Source organism: Magnolia sinica, chromosome 3, assembly GCF_029962835.1.
Source record: "Magnolia sinica isolate HGM2019 chromosome 3, MsV1, whole genome shotgun sequence".
NCBI classification, from domain to species: domain Eukaryota; kingdom Viridiplantae; phylum Streptophyta; class Magnoliopsida; order Magnoliales; family Magnoliaceae; genus Magnolia; species Magnolia sinica.
Genome location: NC_080575.1, coordinates 53,126,094 through 53,142,030, shown reverse-complemented (window position 1 = coordinate 53,142,030; position 15,937 = coordinate 53,126,094).

Sequence of the window (15,937 nt, the reverse complement as noted above, 5' to 3'; positions counted from 1 at the left end):
TACTCATAGGTACGCCCAAGGAGAACTAGCCACCCGAAAAAGGCCATGCAGACCGCTCGTGGTAGATTATCTACCTGAAAAAAGCCATGTAAGTGGGTGCGCCCAAGGATATCTCCTGGAAAAATACACGGGGTATGCCCGAGTAGTGTCTAATCCCGAAAAAGCTTCATGTAAAGAAAGAGCGCCCATAGTGGAACAAATGCACATGCTCTGTGAGTCTAACTGAAGTGATAAAACTTTTAGTAAATCAAGAAGAGTGTGGCTTACATTGAGCACTTGAAAAAGCTCATATGTCATGCGTGGATGTCCTGTACCATGATGCTCATGCACATTCCATAGAATTAACAAGATTACTTTCATAAACATGATCAAGACTTGTAGTCCTTCAATAGGATATCTAACATTCAAACACGAGCTCAATATAAATTCATTTACTTTCTCAAGTCCAAAGGAGGGCCGAAATATGACATTTCAAACACATTAGGGTAGTAATAGGATTACTACACATCTGAAAAAAAGAAGAAGAAGATATTCATTGTACATCTCATAAGATAGAAGGAATAGGGGCATTATGATTATTTTCGCCACTAATAAAGCTATGTACAATTTGAGAAATTGCTAGGATAGCATAATGAATGCAATTCTAAATCCTAATTACATGATTAGTAATCATGGGACTTAATTGATAGAAGTTAATGAGATAACTCATGTTCACCACATCTAAATGAGAAACTAAAGAACAAAGTTATTATTTGTAATATTCCAATACTTCATTAAATTTAATTTAAAACTAGTTTAGTATATATAAGAAGTTAATGTGGCAAACATATCATGGAAACAAGATCTATTGCCTCTTAGTGCAATTAGTAGAAATATGCATGTACACGAGCAATTCCAAATAGAAGAAAATGATTGTAATTCGATTCTTGTAAGATAGGTTAGAGTAATACGATTTAAGACATTCCTACATGATTAACAATGTCGATTCAAGACTAATGGAAACTCAATCACTATTTTCACATTTTCAATGGCTTTATACACTTAAGCTTAAACTATATTGGAATTCAATGAAATAAGGAAGCCACATGGGATATCCCTCAGCTTGGGGTAATTTCTCTGATTTGTAATGTTCCTGTGAAGTGAGTATAATGATCCTAAAATTCAATCAAATGTAAGTTCTAACTTCTAATCTCAACTTACTTACAGCTTAATAGTTAAATAGAATATAACTTCTACTTGTTTGGACTGATTGAAGGATGAAGTGTCTTCCAAGATAACCAGTTGTTGGTTGCACCTGGATGGAACATTGTAAGACCTTGGTGAGTTACGACCAAGTTGACTCGTTCGGGGTTTTTAACCAACACCGAGTCGAGCTAGTTACAAGGGTCTAATCTACTACAAGGCCTTATTTATGATTCAATTTTTATCCAACCTTGTTCAGATCATACACAAATGGTTGGAGTTAGTTTGTTTTAGATGAAAAACTGACCGAGTCAACTCGCAAATGAGGGTAGAGTTGACTCAGTTAGTTAAAATATTTGGGTCAACCCCATAGTGGCATATCTCAGTTGCCAATAGTTGGGGTTTAGGTTGAGTGGGAAAATGTGTATCCGAGGTCTCACTAAGTTAGAACTTCTGATTCAGAATTGGTTCCGAGTCACTAACTTAGTGACGACTCGACCCAAACTATCCCCACAACCCACGTCCTCAAGAGTTATAGAACTCAGGTTGGATGAGGTCTGCCAGATCTGAGTAGTCCCAGTCAGGGGACTCGTTCATGGGCTCAGTTTAAGTCAATTCCCAATCCCCAACACTGCACTTGAGTCACTGACTCGGTAGTGCCTCAATGCAAAGACACTGCAACCCGCTGCATTTGGCGAACCAGAGGTTGACTAGAAGCACCAGTCCCAGCTCCAATAATAAAATTGACCACCTTCATGGAGGCAGATTGGTCATTCGCATCGGAATAGAGCTAGAATGGGGTTGAATCACCTAACTCGTAACTGAGTTGAGCTGACTAAGAAACCAGTCGGTTGGTTGGGTGAAATCTGCTAATAACAGAGAGTGGGTGCGGATGGTTACCTGACTCGCGGCACTGTGTGGACGCTGCAAGGGGCCTGGATGCGTCGAAATTAGCTGGGTTGAGGCGGATTAGCAGCTGGAACTCGTTCCAGCGGTGACATCTCTCTCTCTTTCCATTTCCTTTCTTTTTTATTTTTCACTTTTATCTCCTTTTTGAATCTGATGCCCTAAAAGGAAAGAGGCTATTTATAGCCTTATACATGCCTAGAAACATCGGCCCTTAATCGGCGATTAGCTATAGTCGTGCCCGCTAATCGAGATTAACCAAGAGATGTGGTAAATGATCTCTCTATAGATCGATGGTGTGGTCAAAATCTGTTGTCAAAGATGTATTTCTGACACCATGACCAACCATATGGACGGTTCAGATCAAACAAGGAGGCCCACTACAAGATGATGGGTATTCGGGTTCAATGGGGAAGATGATCCAGCCATCAATGGTGGATCTTCTACGGTCGGTTGATCTGATGATATGATGCACTTGGACAGTGTAGATGTGGTCAATGATCAATGTGGGGTCCATGTTTTGGGCGGACAATCAAGATTCCTTGATGGTGTGTAACTTCTACCAAATGGCGAAATTCATTCCGCTTCTCTATAGCTATGAAAACCCTAGTGCAGCTCGGTTATAGGGCAGAGATTTCTCCACTTTGACGGCTAAGATGAAGAGAGAGACGTTGCTTTTGGATTGCCATGTAAGCAAAAAAAAAATACAGAGTTTTCTCTTTCAGAAGTCGCCCAAGCACACCTTCCTCTTGCGCTTGTTGTTGTGCACGTGGCTATACACGTGAGTTCTTGTAGACCTTATGGTCTTGGTTTTGATCGTGTGCTCGACTCGATAAACGGCTCAGATTATCAGCTTGGCTGATGATAATGGGCCACAAGCCATTGCAGTGACCCTTGTCCGTTTAAAAATGAGAAAGGAGGGAAAAATCTACTTTTTTATTTTTATCGGGTTAGCTCCCGTTTGACCGGGTCGTCTGAACCCGTGTGTTGCGGGTGGACATGTTCTCGGTGCACATGCACCATGATCATGGGGTCTGCAGTCATGGTTCGCGACATCTACTCCATCTATATATCTTGTCCAATTATTCTAAGGTCTTGGACCGAAATGGGCTAGATTAAAACTCAGGTGGGCTACATCTATTAATTTATATGTTTAATTGATCATTTTGGTCGATTTAGCGGTCGGATTGATCTGAGTTTGGACTTCAACGGTCTTAGAGATTATTTGGATGATCGGGACCATTCATTCTATAACATTTCAATTCTAATGTCTTTATTATAGCATTTTCCATAATATAAGTTATTATTATTTATTATTATTATTATCTAAAGTTTTAAATTGTACGATCTTCTTCTTATCAGAGCCACCCTTGTGGTAATTCAACATGTATGAGTCATGAACCTAATTCTTAAAGTATTTTAACTAATATGTATGCCACACTTTTAACTATTAAGTGGGCCACGCCACACGAACATCGAATTACTAAATCCCGACATCCTGACCATCCTAACAATCCAACGATTGGATTGGCTTTTATTTAATTGTCGATAAGCCTAGGGATCCTAAGAATGTTTGAGTGTCATCTGGGAGTTAAATACAAAACCATATAATCCGATTTGTATTTTCCAAAGGATGGACCATACAATAGAACATTGTAAACCTGATGAACGGTGGATCTAATGATTTGACGATTCATTTTGAGAATCAATGGATGGATGGCTCACTTTATGGTTGACGATAGTACTTGATGGGTGGATTTAGGCTCGCATGAAGTTGAATGTTTTAGTAGGCTAGATCTATGTTTACACTAAGTTAGGTTTTCTTAACAACACCCGAGTACTGGAAAGTTCAGGGTGTTACAATCTACCCCCCTTAAAGAAAATCTCATCCTCAAGATTTAATAGCGCACATCCATTTATTACGGTACAAGTTGCAAGGTTATCCCAGGTATAATACGATTTTCCATTTTCAGTGTTCAAGCTAACACGAATGGTTGTAGTAGGTTTGAACCTGATACGTCAATCCTCTGTTTGCGCAAAACAATGGAATTGCTAGTATCGGCATCCAATCCTAGTAAATCTTGATCTTCTACTTGATCAAGGCATTAAGATCATTGAGGTTTTTTAGGATTAAAATTTGGATCAAATCGCATATGCTTTGCTTAAAATATGATTCCATCAGTTCACGTCCTGATTATCCTAGACACTTGGGAATATCAATGATCTACAACGTGTTTTGTTTTAGCCTCAAAGATAATTTTTGCATGATCAAGAACACCGGCTAATTTCCTCTCAAAAGAGGTAATCAATTCTTCATTTTTAATAAGCTCGGATTGTTCGCTGTCTGCAGAATGAATATTTGCCTGCATCTTCTCCTGGATATTCTTTATATTCAACTCCTCTTGCTGAATTTCCTTATTCAAAAGAGCAATCTGATTCTGAATATTTGTTATATTATCGATAGAAGCTTTCATTTGATCTTGGAGGGATAACTTTCTTGATCATATCTGGAAACAACAGAAGTAATTTGGGAAGCTTTCTCCTTGAAAGATGCCAACTGTCTTCCATATTCCAGAATTTCTGGAGCAACAACTATGCTTTCTGCTGATTTTAATGCGATTACTGAATCACGAAATCTTAAGAGAGAATCGCGTAAAGGAGAAACATTAAGTTTGGCCATCCTTGCGGCATTATTCAAGACCTCTATAGCAATGTTTAGATCTAACTATTGATCAATATCTTTAAACATATGGATAGCTACCGACATGGAATTCCTCATTAATGTTAACTTATACGGCGGGATTTTCTTAAAAGACAACAGATCGGAAACCATGGAAACAAAATCAGAGCTAGCTATGCCACTCCGAGGAGGATTTCCTACAAAGTAATAAAGGAGAGAAGTTGTAATAAAGCTATGAAAGTAAATGACAAAGAATCACAAAATGCATAAGGAAATGAATTATACCTTCTGCAAGAACTTGATCAGCGAGAGATTGTGTTTCTTTAATAGAAGAAGGACCGCGTTCCCTTATATTTGCAAAAGAAGGGGCTCTAGCTTTGGTGCTTGAATCAATAGCTGATGGAGTCGGTAAGTCAGTGAGTTCCACTGGAAAAATGATCTCACGGGCCACCACCTTCAGTGCTACAAGGGGAGCCAAAGAAATTCTCATCAGAGCCGATGGTGCTTCAGGAGGAAAATCTTCAGAAGGAGTATCGCCTATTCTGCCATCAGTAGCATGAATACCTAAAAAACAAAGAAAATAATAATAATGATAAACTAGTAATAGCAAGTGAAAGATTAAATGATAAAATTGCAAGAAAATTTTACCTGGTGAATATCCATATTCACCATAATCCAAAGGCTCCTCATCTTCCTCTTCTATTGTTGGAATTTTTGCAAGAACATCAGTAGTAGAAGGACCTTCAATTTTGACATTTTGAGGAATCAATGAAGGATGTCCTTCACCAGCAGGAACACCTTCCATAGCAACATCAGCATCATCTTCACCATTGATATTAACTTCTCCTTCTTCAAAATCATCATCATCATCATCAGCTCCTTCATCATCTTCCTTAGTGTCATATTCAACAAAAGCAGTATCTTCAGATGACGAGGATAAGCTTTCTTCCTCTAGTTCTTCCTCCTCTATTTCTTCAATTACAACTTGTTTCCCTTTAGAAAGAGAAATTTTGCTATTGCTTAGACAAAGGTCTTCATTAGCTGGGACCGGAGAAGTTGAAGCAGTAATTCCTTCTTAGGGAGCAGAAGCTTCGGAATGTGACCGAGATCTTGTCATTGGAGGAGGCGGAGTAGTGTGAGCAGGTTGAGGAGCAGAGGAAGGAGCCGAATCATCTTGACTTGAGGCAACATTCTCTTAAGCAGGAGAGGGAACTTTCATCGCATCTTTAACTGCTATATTGACGCGATCTTAGGGAATCTTTTCGAACTCCATGACAACCCCATGGGCTACCCATCTGTCAAGAGTATTGAGTGGTTTTCTCTCACAAATTAGCTCTTCTAGGGATATCTTTCTACAAATATGACCATGGAAGGGCGCGTGACTCTTCTCCAGAATAAAGCTTATTCCCTCTTTAAATTTGTGACCCTTGAGCTTTGGCAACAAAACCCAGATTGGTTCATCTACAGGTAAGCAGTTATTGACCAAGTATGATTGATGAACCCACCATCTCATATAGACATAAGAAGCCCAGGTAACTTGATTGCTGCTTGGAATCATGAAAGTAGACCTGATGCAACCGCCTAACAACTGCTTCCATATCATAGCCCAATTATACGGGCCAGTTCCATAGCTGTGCATTCTCCTTGTCACCAATCCACAGTCTTCTGGGATGCCTTAATCAAAGCCGAATTGATGGGTGAACCAGCTCAGATAGTAAGGTTCTCTCTAGAACTCTACTCCTCTTAGTGGGAGGCTGCAAGATCGAATGGATAGGTAAAATGCCTTTTCTCCTAGAGAGAGTGATGCAGTATCTACCATATTTGTATTCTCTGTATATCGACATAGGCAGAATTTGAAATAATTGACAGTATCAGTATCCATAATCTTGTTGACAACCCAGTCATACGATCTCTTGGCCATAACCCTTTTCTGGAAGAAACTTAGCGAGATGTGAGAAGGGTGAACATATGCCTTTTTCAGATCTTTGAAAGTCCACGGAAAATAAATACCCAGCCAACCGGTGATGTAATGCCATGGAGTGTATGTCTAGGAAGCACCGATGGTGGGAATCTTTACGTGGGTCACTACTTCCCTAAGGGCTCCATAGATGGAACACAGGACTGAAGGGGTAAGGGAATGCTTATGGCCTTCCACTATGGCGTCAACAATGAAAAGTACTATGGGACAAATGGCATCTGCCCATTTGGAGCTAGGAAGGACGACCACACTCAACCAGTATACGAGAAATGCTATCAATTCTCTGTAGAGGCTATACTCCACATGCTCTCTTATCTTTTCACAAAGTTCCATCAGTTCATGTGAATGGCAGCCACCGAACCTAAAGAAGGAAAGAAGAAAATGATGAGTGTCGAGAAGTATGAAAAAATCAAATGCAATAAGAGATAATTAGTTTATGAAGGGGAGAGTTACCAGAAGGCTCTATTAAAGTGCGCAAGCCATTGCAGGGGAGAAATCTAATGAATATTTAGAAATTTGGCCATCTCTTTGAAAAGTTCTGTCATAGTTTCTGAAATTGAGGCCACCTAGCCCGGTGAAGAGATAAATGCCAATTCTTCATTAGTGGGAATGAATTCGTCTTAGAATTTTCTGGTCAGGGGAAGACCAGCGATCCGATGAAGGTCCTAAAGATTAATACTAATTTCGTCGGCAGGAAAATTGAAGGAGTTGGTCGTGGGCGACCACTAATTGAGAAATCCTTTTAATATGGAGGGCTCCTTGTAGAAGTGTTGTGAGGTAACTTCTATTGCATTATATAGATCAATTTTAATCAAGGTCTTCGAATGCTTTGCCAGAATTACTGCTGCCCAGTCGGAATAGTAAGCACAAGAAGTAAGGAGACCCCTTGTTCTGAATTCTTCTTAGGACCAAAGTAGCTCCTGATCCATGAAACGTTGTTGGATTGTCTCGTAAAAATAAGTAGGAAATAAGGCATGATTGTTGCAGGAGGGAGTAAGAAAGATCATTGGGTGGACTTCACCGATTTGTTGCCTAGTTTTCCTCGCTAACAGGAGTCCTTCCAGAATTTGAGGTTCTTTCGACACCTAGGATTTTGTATATGCCAGCTTCTCTCCATCCATCTGGTCTGTAGGCTTGCAATTAAGTATGGATTGGTGGCGATGGAGATTTAGTGGGATTACAATCATGCCATGTCTGTAAGGGTTATCGAATTTTATGATACCCTCAATAACTTAAATTGACTCGCAAGCGTTTTGCAGCCACTTTTTATTATGTTCCCTAATTTTCTCCTAAAATTCCTCGACTTTTTTGGGGCAATGCTTCTTTGATCTGGAGGGAGGAGGAGTTCTTTCCCTGGCCAATGGTTTCTGGCTCATGGTCTGAAAATGGGTTGTTTTCTTCAACCATTCCCCCCAGTCAAATTCACGACCATGTTTCGGAGGCCGCTCGATCTTGCCCATTACTATGGCTCTGTGAATGGGGGAAGGTAATGTCGCAATGCTGTCAGAAAAGGTTGGAAGAATAGGTTCCTTTTTGTAGGCAGGGCATTTGCTAGTGGTTTTAAAACATTTCTTCTGTGGTTGTTCGGAAGATGGAGGCAGAGATGACTCAAGAACCTGGGAAGATGCAGGGTTTAGTGAATTTTGATGAGAAGGCTGTGTCACAGAAGGTTCAATTTGGTGAAGAGTTCTCTTAATGTGGGTCATAGTAGCTTGAAGATTATAAGTACAACAAAGGAAAAAGAAGTTGAAAGTTTCAAGTTTTAGTGCTTTGGAAAAAAAATTTCTAAATACAGAGTGTTTGCGCAATAGCCTGCAAATGACTACGATTGCATGGCGTGGCGCTAAGTGAGATGGCCCTGCATGAACAGAAAGTCAGTTGTATGGGTCTGCGCAAAGTAGTGCTATTGTGTGGGGATTTGTCAGACCAGCAAAGCTTCCACACAGAAAATGAAAAGTGAAGGATAAGGAGAAGGCTTGGTATTTATAGGGCATAAGACCCAATAACCCCTTTGCATGGCTGTGCACAAACGATGCTAGGAATAAGTGAATGATTGATCTTACTTCTTTATTTTTTATGGAAAATAAAGAAAGGATCAAGGGAGGGATCTGTTGAGGCGTAAAAAATGAAGAATTATAAAGGAGAAAAAAAGAATTGGAGGAGGAAGAATGAAGAGAAAAAGATGAAGAAATACAAGTTTTATAGCATTTGCGCGAACCCATGCTAACCCTATTGGTTGCGAGGGACCGTGCAAACCCTTGAGCTGGTTGCGTGCATGAGCATAATAGTTGATTCAAACTGTTTGAGATGGATGGTTGGATCTAATGGAAGGTGGGCCCCATGGCACAGAGATCGAGGGTTCACACTTGTGGAGGCCTATAAACATCCCACTCCCCCTCTCATTTGGATCATCAAGAATTTCAAAGAAGATTAGAGCTCCACAGAAGAAGAGATTTTGAAGGTATTTAAGGGAAGACAGAAGGGAAGTCAGTTGCACCAGTCCGCGCAAACCATATTGGTTGCGCGTACCATCAAAGAACCTAAATGCTGTCGAAATTATTATCTTTCCCCAATTTCAAGATTTTCTCTGGAAGAAATACATGAGACCATTATATTCCTCTTGATGAGATGATCGAATCACAAGAAGAAATGTTGTCAGATTTGATATCCAGATCTAGATTCAATACTCAAACTCTTGTAACTTTTACATTCTAAGTAGTGTAGCTTAGAATCAAGGGATTAGAGGATGTAAATGAACTTAATATATAAATAAAATGATGATTGTTCCTTCATACTCTCTTATTGTTATGATTGAATAAGATAAATACCCCAAATTGAATGCATTTATTTCTTATCGCAACAGAGAGTATGCTCATCTCTACTCTCATTGAGCACAAAGGAGCCCATGGATGGTCGATTGTGGACCTCAAGGGAATTAACCCTTTGATTTGTACTCACCGCATTCATCTAAAGGATAATACGAAGACCTCACGACAACCACAATGTAGATTAAATCCAAACAAGAAGGAAGTGGTTAAGGCTGAGGTTCTTAAACTATTGGATGTGGGTATCATATACCCTATATTCGATAGTTAATGGATGACTCCAACTTAGGTGGTTCCTAAGAAGTCTGGAATCACCATCGTAGCCAATGCCAACAATGAACTCGTGCCAACTAGGATTACTACTGGTTGGAGAATGTGCATTGGCTATAGGAAGTTGAATACCATGTAAGTGTTATAGTTTATAGTCCCTTTTTCTTGTCAAATTGGTGGTGCCAAAGATACTATTATGAAGCTTGCATATGTGAAGAACAAAGCTCTAGTCAAGATCAGCTTTGATTGACAAGCACTGTTCACAAGTCAAGACTTGAGAAAGTGAGATTGTTTGACTTAATTCAAGATAAGGATAATGCAAGATCTTAAGAAGCTTTCAAGTTTGAGCTACATCAAGACTTCAAGCTTCATTACTTTCAAAGGTCACTCGTCTCTAAGTTTGAATGTCCTTACTTCACTATTGAGGTATGACTGACCTTAGGTTGACCTTTAGAGTAGGTCATTTTGGATACATAATTTATATGTTTTATATAAGTGAGTTTAGTCTGTTCTAAGACTAGTCCTGGACTTTGTTCGACTAGTCCTAGCACTGCTTCGACCTGTCTAAGAATTTCCTGAATCAGTCGTAAGTTTGTTGTAAAATTTAAAAATTTTCTGTTAGGCTTCGACTAGTCTTAGGGTCTGTACGACTAGTCGTATGAACAGTGTCGACTATTTCTTTGACCAGTCGTAGTCCTATGACTCAAAGTATAGTGTTGAAATTTGGCTAGCTTCGACTAGTCATGAGCAACCTACGACCAGTCGAGGGAGACCGACCAGTCGTGAAACCGCCAGATCTTATCGCGCCTTTATTTTCAAATATCTGTTGGTTCTATGACCAGTCGTAGAGATCTTTAGACCAGTCGAAGACGTGATCTGCTCATCTATAAATAGAGCACGAATCTCAGAATAAAATATGAAATTCAAGCTAATTTAATTCGGCCTTCTGAGAGATAAGTCTGTGCTCCATTTAAGCTAAGTGTGCATGTTTAATATTCTCTTTCTTTAGCTTTTTAAATTAATTTTGTTTCTTGTATTCCAATCTGATCTGAAAAAGAGGAAGTTTCATTTTTCCTTTTTCTGGAATCAAAATCAATTAGAGCTAGCCCCATTTGGTTTAATTTAAAATCTATTAGAACCTAGAACCATTATAAAGTGAGTATTGGACATTGAACTTTAACATTCAAATCTCTACTCTGACTTGGTTCTTCTGGGCTGCTACAATGAAGGAGAAATTCAGGTATTTTACATTTATGTAATTTACTTTTATTCGGTTTTCTTTTGGGATTTGCCAGAAAAATCTCATTGTATTGGTTATCTGAGAAGAGCTAGGAAAACTCAGAAGAGGGGTTTTTTTTTTTTAATTGTATAAGCCCACAGAGAAAGACACAATTGTGAAGGTTTTGGGTGAACCTGGAAAACCTATCTTTGATAGTGAATGCTGATATCCCCTGTCTGAGGATATTAGGAGTGGAGTAGCTGTGTGGCTGTTTATTAATAGTTGGTGTACACACAGGCGAACCACTATAATCCCTTGTGTTTTGTGGTTGTGTGGTTTATATTTCATATCTTTAATTATTCATTTGTGGGATGTATATATGGATGTGAATGTTGTTATCATTTTATTTCAAGCTTAGTGGGGAATGTTGTAATAGTTTAGATTTATATTTCTGCAATTTATTCCTTGCTATCTCTTTATTAGTTTGAGCTTCAGTTTCTCTATTTGTTCTAGTAAGGTTGCCCTGCTATTTTTATGGTGCATGGTTGTCCTTAGAACAATCAATATTTTGAGATTGCATTCAGCATTGTGTATTGATTTATTTATTTGGCTATCTCTCTTTCTTTATTTTCGTTGTATTTATTTTAAATTTGGCATAGTCCTATTCACCCCCTCCCCCCCCCCCCCTCTAGGACATATAACTTGGCCATTTAAAGTGGTATCAGAGCCTAATAGCTCTCTTTCTTATTTGGATTTAATTCCTGAGCTAATGATCTAAGCTTTATATAAGATGTCAAATTTTGATAGCCTTTCAGTCACTAGGCCTCCACCTTTCGATGGCACCAATTATGCCTATTGGAAAGCCAGGATGAGGATCTTCCTCAAATCCATGGATGAAAGTGTGTGTCTATCCACAGTGAATGAATGGATCCCCCCTACCACTGAAGCAACCGGGATTGATGGTTCAAAATTTATGAAAGTTGCACCATATTTCTCTTGGACCACACTTCAGAAAAATGAGAGTAGTACAAATGGTAAAGAACTAAATGCAATTACTTGTGCACTATCACCGGATGAATTCAAAAGAATTATATCCTGTGATTCTGCAAAACAAGCTTGCGATATATTGGAAATGACACACGAGGGTACTTCAATTGTCAAGAAATCTAAGATATAAATCCTCACAACTAAATTTGAGGAAATACGTATGAAAGAAAATGAAATGTTCATGGACTTCTATACCAGATTGAATGACATTGTAAACTCTATGTGGGGTCTAGGTGATAAAATCCCTGAAAGCAAGATTTGTGCTAAAATACTACGCTCACTTTCTGAACGGTTCAATTCTAAAGTAACCGCAATCCAGGAACTTCGTGATACAGACAATATGAAGGTTGAGGAATTAGTTGGCTCATTACAGACTTATGAGTTAACCTTTAAAGCTCCAAAAGAAAAATCTATTTCCTTAAAAACTTCTAAAAATGGTTTTCAAGAAAATGATTTAAACTCTGATTTAGAAAACTCTGAAGATGATATGGCTCTTTTGGCAAAAAGGTTTTATAAAATTTTTAAAAGTAAAAAAGAGAATTGATCTTCAAAAAGCATTTGATAAAAAGAAACCTAAACCTAAATCAAGAAAATCATTAAAAGACAGTCAATGTTACAACTGCCATGATTGTGGGATTTGGCTAACAAATGTCCCACTAAGGGCAAGTCAAAAAAGAAAAGTATGATGGCTACTTGGGACGAGTCCTCTGATTCTGAAGCCTCCTCTGAATCAGAAGATTCTGAAACTGAGTCGGGTTGTGATGTTAAGGCCCTTATGACTCTAGCCAAATTCATATTTTCAGATAATGATGACTCGACTAGTGAAGAAAATCTGAATAGTGAATGTGAAAATGAAGATGATCTTCAAGATGCATATAATGCCCTATACAAGGAAAGTTGTAAAATTGCTGTGAAATTGAAACTTCAAAAAGAGAAATTTTCTAAACTCAAAGAAATTTATGAATCTCTTATTTTAGAAAAGTCCCACATTTCAGACTGTTTTGAAAAGACAAAATGCGATTTGGATTTTAAAACCTCCCAGATTGAAAATCTTAAATCTGAAAACGAACAACTAAAACATGAAGTTTCCTCTCTCTTGAGTTTAAAGGAAACCAGGAAATATGCCCAAGGTGATCTAAATTAGAAAAACTCTTATCAGGATCGAGAAAATGTGGCGATCGAACTGATCTGGGTTATGATAAGAATGTTTCTCCTAAACCAAAGAATACTCCTCCTAAGTTTGTAAAGGGAGAGACCTTAAACTCAAAAGAGAAAGATCAAATGTTTTCTAAAATCTCTAAATATTTTTAAAAACCTAAAAGTAATTATATCAACTATAAAAAGCAAAATCAAAATCTTTTAGCTGAAAAGATAGTTGATTTACTTAAGGAGCTTCTAAAGTCTAACTCAATAGGTCATACTTATAATTCTTACAAACGAAAGAAGACCAACTATCCACCTAAATCCAAAATGGTTATGAAATGGGTTCCAAAGGTCACTTGTTTGGTTGCTCACACTGCTTTTAAAGCAACAAGCCATTCTAAGTGTTACCTAGACAGCGGATGCTCAAGGCATGTGACTGGTGATAAACGTTTATTCATCAATTTCAAAGACATGACTGATGGTTCAGTCACATTTGGTGATGGTAGCAACTGCAAGATTATGGGCCAAGGTACGGTTCAACTCTATAACCTTCCTTTGTTTAAAAATATTTTGTATGTTGAAGGACTAAAACATAATCTTCTAAGAATATCTCAAATTTGTGATAATAACCATAGTGTACAGTTTTCTAATCAAAGCTGTGAGATTTTAAACAACAAGGGTTCAATAATACTAACTAGACGCAGAACGTCTGAAAACTTCTATATTGTTAGCGAATCCAGCTCATCTAATCAATCGTGTTACATGGTCCATATAGACGAGACTGATTTGTGGCACAAACGTCTTGGACATGTACACTACCGAAATCTATATAGATTGAGCAAACGGGAACTTATAAGAGGTCTACCCAAACTATAAAAATTAGATAAAATATGTGGTGAATGCCGGATTGGCAAATAAACGAGGAACTCACACAAAAAGGTGAATTCCAATACCACATTAAGACCACTCGGGCTTCTCCATATGGATCTTATAGGACCTACCAGGACAGAAAGTTGAGGTAGTAAAAGATATATCTTGGTAATAGTAGATGACTTTACTAGATATACATGGGTTGTCTTCTTGAAGGACAAATCAGAAACCCTTGAAGAAGTGAAAAAGGTTCTCAAAAGGATTTAAACTGAAAAAGGTTTTCAAGTTAGTAAGATTCGTAGTGATCATGGATCTAAATTTGAGAACAGTGGTTTTGAGAAGTTCTGTAGCGACCAGGTAATATTACATGAATTCTCAGAGCCTAAAACTCCACAACAAAATGGTATAGTTGAAAGGAAAAATAGAGTGCTTCAAGAAATGGCTAATGTCATGTTGAATAGTATGAAGCTCTCTAAGAATCTTTGGGCTGAAGCAGTCAATACAGCTTGTTATATCATTAACTAAGTTTACACTAGTAAAGGTAATAATAAAACGGCTTACGAAATGTGGTTCGATAAAAAGCCTACTGTCAAATACTTTCGAGTTTTTGGCAGCAAGTGCTATATTTTACGAGATCGTGAATATCTGGGAAAATTTGATACGAATAGTGATGAAGGGATCTTTTTAGGATACTCTTTAAACAGTCGAGCTTATAGGGTTCTGAACAAAAGGACTGGTGTGATTCAAGAGTCTATCAATGTAGTCATTGATGATCACCTAAACACACCAGTCTCAAGTTCAGATAATGATGAAGTTTTAGTAATTGATAAATCTGATACTTCATCTAATCAGACTGATTCTAAACTATGGACTGTTAAAGATCATCCAACTACACAGATTCTTGGAAACCCTCTCATTGGTGTTCGTACCCGTAGACAACTTGAGGATATATGTAATTACGTATGCTTTACATCCCAGATAGAACCATCTAACATAAAAGAAGCTCTTGCTGATGAAAACTGGATTGTTGCGATGCAAAAAGAACTTAACCAATTTGTGAGAAATGATATTTGGTATCTCGTACCTAAACCTAAAGATAAACACATCATTGGAACCAAATGGGTTTTCAAAAATAAGTCTGACAAGATTGGAAATATAATTAGAAACAAGGCTAGGCTAGTGGTACAAGGTTATACTCAAATTGAAGGTGTTGATTATGATGAAACCTTCGCACCAGTAGCACGTCTTGAATCAATTAGACTCTTTATATCCATTGCGTGTTTTAGAAAGTTTAAGATTTACCAAATGGATGTGAAAATGTATTTTTAAATGGCGATCTGCATGAGGAAGTCTATGTTGAACAACCAATGGGTTTTGAAGACCCCAAAAATGTTGATCATGTGTATCGCCTTAAAAAGGCACTTTACGGTTTGAAACAACCTCCTAGGGCATGGTACGAAAAACTAACAAAGTTTCTATGAAGCCATACTTTTCAAATGGGATGTGTTGATAAGACTCTGTTTATTAAAAAACATAATGATCACATTTTAATAGTACAGATTTATGTTGATGATATCATTTATGGATCTACCTGTACTGACATAACTATTGAGTTTGCAGATTTGATGGAATCTTAGTTTGAAATGAGCATGGTTGAGGAATTGAATTATTTCCTTAGGTTGCAAGTAAAATAAAACATGATGGAATGTTCATTTCTCAATCTAAAAATGCTATGAATTTGATTAAAAGATTTGGATTTGAGAATGACAAGAATTTTGATACTCCTATGAGTACAACTTTGAAACTCTCAAAAGATT